We start from the raw sequence: 7,730 nt of genomic DNA on the forward strand, positions 1-7,730 counted from the left end.
GGAGGCCGGCCTTGTACCCGGGCCCCTCTCCCGGATAGCCCGGCACTTCTGTCTCGCGCCTTATTCGGGGCGCCCAGACACAGTGGTGGGCTCTGCTGCTCACTAACCCCGGGCTGTGTCTCCAGAAAATATCCTTTTCCAGGGGTTTTACCCCTGAAGCTGGGTCAGGCCTAAGCTCCTTAGTCTTTCATTCCTTGATTTGAGCATTTATTAAACGCTTACTGTGTGCTGAGACCCTCCTATCTGTCTAATCTTATATAATGCAATAATCTTTTTCAAAGCTCTTCATTGTAAATGATTTAATTGATTCTCCTAAATTTGTAAGGTAGACAAGACAGAAATTATCCCTATTTTACAGATGGTACAACTGAGGCACAAAGTGGTAAACCGACTTGCCCAAAGTGCCCCAGTGTCCGGAGTGGAACTAGCAAAACAAGTCCCTTGATTCCTGCTCCAGTGATTTTCTCACATTGCCTCCCACATTCAGATCTCTCAGAAAGAACACCCCATGTTATTAAGGCAATATATAAATTCAAGATATAAGGAAAATTATTAGGGGCCAGAGAAGTCACTAGAAATTCTCATAGCTGGGACAAATTTATTTTTGGGGTGGGGTGGGAAAGGACATAATAGTGTGGGCTGGGTGAAAGTGGGGCTCTAGGACCTGGAAAGGACAGCTGACAGTCCTTTATGCTACAACCCCCCCTTTCCTGAATCAGCCTCTGGGAAGAGGCAAGGCAGTAGGGATGGAAGGGGTCCTAGAGATCATTGGGGGTAGTGTGGCAATGTAATGAGAGGAACGAGGAAGTCTCTTCCTACATGTCAGTCTCATCCCCCTACTTGTGGCTCTGTTGTGGGCACGTGAAAAGCTAGAAAGGAACATATACGAAGCAGCAATTCCTAAGGCTCCAACAAGCTTCCGTGCTGCCTCAGTGAAGACTGGCATCTGGTCCAGGGCTCATTGACTAAGCAGAGAAGTCTGATTCCAAGGCTCTGTGTGCTTCCTGCCAACCACCCCAAGATGCTTAGGTTACAGAGCCAACTGCTTAGCAGGGATTGAGAAGGCCCTGGCACTGAGCCGGGAGAGCAAATAAGCAGCATCTGCCCTGGACGCCTGGCGCACATTGCCCTGGTACCCTGATTTGCGGGGTTCTACCTGAGAAAAGCTCCCTTATGCTCCTGGGCATCAGGGGCTAGGCCAAGGAGATGACAAGAGACTTGAAGCTTGGGGCTATCACAGACCCAGCTGGCTCCCTCACCGTAGGGCAAGGACGGGAGTTGCCCTGAGCAATCCTCAGAGCCACCTTGGTCTGCAGTGGGGATCCTCAGCCCGTGCCCAGGGTGAGTCGTGCTCAATGCTCCCACCCCCAGCTGGTGGTCCCAGTTAGGGCAGTGCTGGGAGGTAGGAGGTAAGAAGCAGATGCCTGTCCCTATGCCAGCTTTGGAAGTCATCCAGCAGCCAGCATGGAGCAGGCTTATGTCCAGCAGGAGTGGTGGAGAGGCAAAAAGAACTTGCCGGGGGGAAAGCTGGCTTGTGCAAAACCTCAGATTTAAACGGAAGCCTGAATCCTCTCAATACCAACTAGAAGGGTATCCACCTCTTTCTGCTCCTTTTCCTGGCTGTGCTGGTTTGGGAAGAATGTACCGAGGGACACCTAATCCTTTGCCCAAAATTGGGGTGTGTTTTTGGACATGTGACAAGGGCAGGGTTAGAACTCTTTCTTTCTCCTTGCATCTTCTGTCTCTCCTTGACACAGTTTCCCTTTTGATGATACCCATCTTCGCATCCCCCTTTCTATGGCCTCTTTTTCTTTGATCCCCTGATTCACTGAGGTAGGGGAAGTCGGAATATTCCTTGCTCCCCTTTGCCACTTCCAGAGCCTCCCTCTACCACCTACACTAAACAGTCTTTCCTTTAGTGTTCACATAATCCAAGTTTATTATCCAATCCAGATTCTGCTGGTTTTTAATCTATAGACCTCTAGGATATTCTCATTCCTAGCTCAATGAGTTCAGTGCCAGGTTCACAGTCTGTCTTTCTTCCCCATCACCTACCCTCCTAGTAAGGGACTTGGACTTGCATATTGATACCTTCTCAAGCACTGTAGCTTCCCTGTCCTCAATCTAATCACTTTCCCATAACCTATTCTTTTATTCCACTTTAGCTTCACAGTGATGTCTTTTGACCTTGTCATCTTTCATGAATGCTCCACTTCCATATTAATGAACTCCAAAATTCCTTTATCTGATGGTAATCTTGCATCATTCCATCTTTCTCTGTACCTTATGACCCTAATCCTATTCTTCATCCTCAATGACCCCCATTTCCTGCGCCCCTTCGGTGGCTACACTCACCTCCCCTATATCTGTGCCTTTTAAACAAATTACCTCTCCATCCTTTATCCTCCATTTCATTCCTCCATCCTTGTCCTTCATACCTTGTCACATTCCATTCCTGGATTGTTCTCAGGATCTGCTTCTCTTAAGCTTATTCTCATGCTGCTAGAAAGTGCTGGAGAAAATGACTAAACAGCTGGCTGGTCCTACCACAAATTTATGTTATTTAATTTCAGCTGGGCTGTCACACAGCAAGGCAAACGTTCTATCTTTGGGCACTTTTCTCTTTTCATTCTGTACCATCTCACCTTGATGGTTTCATTAACTCCCATTGGTTCACTTATCATCTCTATACAGATGATTCCCGGATCTACATATGCAGTCCTAGTTTTTTTGTTGAGTTTTAGACAGACCTCTCCAGTTTCCTCTTGGACATCTTGAACTCAATATGTCTAAAACAGAATTTATCTTTTCCCCTGAAAACCTATTCCTTCTAAAATTTTCCTTTACTATAGAGGATATTCTATAGTACTCACATTCACTGCAAATATCTAATCTCTTGACAAATCTTGTCATTTCTATCTTTATATCCCCTCCTTTCCACTCATACCATTGTAGTTTAGACCCTCAATATTTCTCACAGATTATTGTACAAGCTTTTAAAATAGTTTTCCTATCTCATATCTCTTCCCACTTTAATCTATCTGTTGATAACCTGGCCAAATGACTTTTCTAAGCTCTTATCATGTTACCTCCATCATCCCTCAGTGAGCTCAAGTGGCTCCCTATTACCTCCAGGAACAAATATAAATTCCTTGGTTTGGCATTTAAAGCTCTTTACGATCTGGCTCCTGCCTACCTCTCCAGCCTCACCTTACTTCTCTCCAGGAACTTTATAATCCACTTACTTTGGCCTACTTATAGTTACATATATATCTATATATTTATATCTGTCTCCCTCCCCATCACCATACCTTTGCACTGGATGGCCACATGACTGGAATGCTCTGCTCTCTTCCCCTCATTCTCCAACAGGCTTCCTTTAAGACTTTGCTTAAAATTCGCTTTCTGTAGGGGACCTTTCCAGGCCCCTTTTGGAGAACCATCATCTATTTTGTATGTACCTAGCTGTTTATGTTCCCCCCATTGGAATGTAAGCTTCTTGAGGCTGGGGGTGTTTTGTTTGGTTGTTTTGGTACCCCAGTGTTTAGCACAGTGCTTCCCCCACAGATGCTCCTGGAGTTTATACTTTATACAAGCTTGTTTATAATCTCACTGAGGCTGTTGGACATCAGGCTTTGGAGGGCTGCCTGGGGACTTTTGAGATTTCAGGTCCCTTTTTCATTAAGTAAAAATATCCATGGCAGTCTTAGTCCCTATAGGTCTACCTTATACCTAAACCCCTTTTAATCCTATTGGCTCCCCATTCCAATTCAGTCCTTTCAGTAGTATTTGACCCTTTGTAACTCCTCCTGGGGTTTTCTTGGCAAAGATACTGAGCTGGAGGGGTTTGCCATTTCCTTCTCCAGCACATTTTACAGATGAGGAAACAGAGGCTTAAGTGACTTGCCCAGGGTATAAGCGTCCGAGGCCAGATTTGGACTCCCCAAGATGGATTTCCTGACTCTAGGCCTGGTACTCTAGCCATTGGACCACCCCAATTCGGGACCCCAAAGTGGGAGACAGTGTGGCCCGGTGGAAGGAGCAGCAGCTCCAGAGTCAGAGGCCCGGGTTCAAGTTCTGCTTTGGATGCTGATGACATAGGGGAGGTGGACAATTCAGTCTCAGGTTCCTGCCCTCGCAGAATGAGGGGTTTGGATTGCACGGCTTCCAGGGCTCTTTCTAGCTCCAGTTCTATGAACCTATATATATATTCCTGGCTCTGCAAGCATCTTGGATTAAAGGCTGGTGCCGGGGCTGGGGGAGGATAGCAGAAGAAAGCTGGCTACTTAGATGAAGAAGCTGAGAGCGAGGTCTGGAGTAGGAGCCTGCAAAGACTGAGGTCCCTCCCTCCTCTTACTCCCCCTCCCAGCTCGGAGGGATGACATCATCCTGACAGAGGGCTCCAGCTGCGATTGGTGTAATTAGCCAGGAAACAGACCTCTGCAGGACTCAAGGACTTCTCAGGGTCCCCGGTTTCTCCCTCCTTTCTTTTCTGGTATGAGGACAAGGCTTTTGGCCGTCTCTTCTTCCTTCGTCCCCTTTCCCCCTCTCCCCAGCCCAGTGATTCTCCTCGGGAGGAAGGGGCCCCGGCCGAGCCCTGCAGTTGGGGGTGGGGGGATTGATGCTGAGAAGGGGACCCCCGTGGAGGGGCCCCCATGGCGGCTTACCCAGACCACCTTGCTCCTCTTTCCCTCCCCCCCCGCCCCTTCTCATCAGTAAGCTGTATCTCAGCTTTGGGCCTCCCAGATTATTGGAGGGATCGTTCCATTGTCACGACAGTTCCAGCCGTTGGAGTCTAAACCATAACAAAAGGAACTTCTCTCAGCTCCTTACCCTCTCTCTTGTCTGTCCTGACTAGTTGCCCATCTCGCCTGCTTGTGGGAGCATATGCTTGGCTGGTTGCTTTGTGTCTGCTGTTTATCCGTCTCTTCCTACTTAACTTATGTTTGCATCTTGGTCCATCTGTCTCCCTCTGTACCTGTCTTTCACTTAGCCTGTGCCTCCACCCTCCACCCTTACACTGCATACCCCCCTCCGCCCCCCAGGTTCTTCCCTCGCTCTGTCTCTTGGTTCTTTCCTTCTTGGCTCTGAGCCACACAGAGACTTCCTCTGGTTTGGTGGGAATTTCCCCAACCAGTGGGACTGTCCCCTGAGCCCTGCTGTGGGACTTAACTTCAGTTTCTCGAGCTAACAAACATCAGCCAAGGGGTCAAGGCTGGGATGGAGCAGAATTTGTTTTAGAGTAGAGAAAAATTCCAGATCCTGAGGGAAGCACTGAATTCTGGGTGACGCATCTTCATCCACTCCTGGCCTGGAGTCCCCATTCAGCATCCCCCTAGGCTCTCCCTGATCCTCCTCCCTTCCAGGGAAAATTCCTCCCCAGTGGAGCCTGGTGGAGGGAGGATGCTCTCAGCTGCAGTGGATGGGTGAGGGAGAGCAGGTAGGAGACGGTCCTGTCCCTCTGGTCCAGCAGCCCTGGGCAGGCAGAGAGAAAAAGGGTAGTCGTGACAAGGGAAGAAATGACTAGGAGCCGGGGGTAGGGGCGGGAGCTAGAAGGGGCTAAGTTAAGGGAGAAGGGAATGACTAATGATGAGACTGGCAGTAAATGAGTGATGGGGCTAAAGAGCATCGCAAGAACAGGCACTGAGTCAGCCCTGCACCCCCTTTTCAGTTCAGCTCTGCCGGGCGCCAGGGACGGGAGGATGAAAAATGACACAATTGGTTGTTCCTTCCCCATGCCAATTTGTGGAATGTTTCAGCCCTTGGTAATATGTCGCTTGAGTCACTCCCACTCCCCCTTTCCGTCCCTCTCTTCCCCTCAGCTTCTCCCCCAAAGGATCTCAAAGTACGCCCATGGCAGTGACTCAGACTCACCTCTCCAGTGCGGCCCCTCGGAGGTATGACTCGAAAGCTGACAGAATAACTCTCTTTCCAAGGATGAGGACATGAGTCAAGATGAAGGAGGAGCCACTGGGGAGAGTAAAAGATGAGGAACTCCTTAAAGCATCTGGAGCTGCCATCTTAATCCTGTGTTCCCAGGACCAGGGGAGCAATTGCTCTTTTGGGCTCAGTCCGGATGGGGACAAAGTTGCACTGGGCTCCGAGTCAAGGAAATGTTCGTGGCTCTGGGAGCTTCTGGGCCGTGCTGGGACCATCATTTGCTGTTCCCATATAAGCATCTGCTCCCCACAGAAATCCACAGGGCTCTGCTGCCAGGGCCTCTCCATGTGCCTGCCCCTCTGTATCCCTCCTTCTCTCTCTGTTTATCCATCTGCCTGCTCCACTGGCTGTTTTGTCTCAGCTCCTCTCAGCCTCTTTATTCTTTTTCTGAATGCTTTACCCAACCCTCTCACCCTTCCTTTCCATTCTTCTTTTTCTGCTTCTTTGTTTTTTTTTTTCCTTCTATCTATCAAGATATGTTTTCTGCCACTATTCCTTAGGTCCTTTCCATTCTTTCTTTGTCTCCATCCATCACTTCTGTTTTTCTCTGCTTGCTCTCTTCTCTCTCTCTCTCTCTCTCTCTCTCTCTCTCTCTCTCTCTCTCTCTCTCTCTCTGTCTCTGTCTCTCTCTGTCTCTCTGTCTCTCTCTCTCTCTGTCCCTTTATCTATCTCATACATATTCAATGGTCCTTAAAAATCACCTAGATTCTACCTGATGAAATGATTTATCTTTCTCAACAATAACACCTCTGTTTCTAATTCCATGCCTCTGTTGTAGGCCTTTGAATGGATTGCTCAAATGGGGGATCAGCATAAACCCACTTATCTCTAGGATGGATAAGGCTCTGTCTCACCACTGCATTACACCCTCTTCTGGTGTGGAATTTAATAATGATCAGGAGCATTGCATAGCAAGGGCAAGGAAGTAATAACTTGGAAATCACATGAGAGGACAGAGAGACCCTGAAGAAAAAGCTCTTTCCTTAAAGGAATTTTGAGAAACTCCATTCTAGAAGAGGGTTAGGAATCAGATGTTCCCTATTATTATAAGGCGCTTTACAACTGCTCTAATCTCTTTTGCTATTTTTCACAGTGCTTGCAGGAGGTTTGTAGATAAAGACACTGTAACTTGGAATTAGAACTAGCTCTTAAGAGACCCAGCAAGAGTTAACACTCACAACTCTGGGTTTTGACCTGTGACTGTGCCAAGTGGATGAAGTTGGAACAAGAATGAAAATGGGAGGAGGGGGAAGAAGAAGATGGGGAAGAAGAGGAGGGTCAAAGAGGTAAAAATTCCTAAAACCCTTAGGTTAGCTGAATCTTATGGAGGCTTGGAAAAGCCTGGAAGGAAACCCTTTGTCTCCAAGATAGGGAGGGAGGAAGGGAGCTGGGTACTTGGTTATGAGCAAGGGTGTGACAGTCAGCTGACAAATCTCCCAATCCATTCTCCTGGCTACTCAGTTTTATCCTTACAGCAGGGAGCATTAGGAAAAGCCCTAGCATTCTTTTTCACTTGTTAAGCTAATGGTTTCTTTCCCTCACCTACATTTCTTCTCTCCTTCCTTATCTCCCTCATCTCTGATTTCTTCCTTTTCTTTAGCTTGTTCTCTCTCTTTTCCTCTTCCAAACATCCATTGCTTCTCCTTTCCTAAATCTTTTTCTGCTCTCTAGGTACTCTATGATCCTGATCTTGTAATGCTGGCCTTATTGCTGTTCCTAGAACATGCACTCCCTATCTGGACTCCCTGACTTTGTAATGGCACTGTCCCATTCCCAAAATTCTCTCTATG

At 47.8% G+C, this 7,730-nt stretch overlaps 1 long non-coding RNA gene across 1 annotated transcript; it reads right to left on the bottom strand.

Annotated features, from left to right (window-relative positions):
• Window positions 1–5,216: 5,216 nt before the first annotated feature.
• LOC127554791 (uncharacterized) lies at window positions 5,217–5,965 on the bottom strand. Its single transcript, XR_007952068.1, has 2 exons — window positions 5,875–5,965; window positions 5,217–5,475 (listed from the first exon to the last, which is right to left on the bottom strand). It is a non-coding gene; the product is annotated as an uncharacterized LOC127554791 (long non-coding RNA).
• Window positions 5,966–7,730: the final 1,765 nt, after the last annotated feature.

Source organism: Antechinus flavipes, chromosome 3 (assembly GCF_016432865.1).
Source record: "Antechinus flavipes isolate AdamAnt ecotype Samford, QLD, Australia chromosome 3, AdamAnt_v2, whole genome shotgun sequence".
Lineage (NCBI taxonomy): Eukaryota > Metazoa > Chordata > Mammalia > Dasyuromorphia > Dasyuridae > Antechinus > Antechinus flavipes.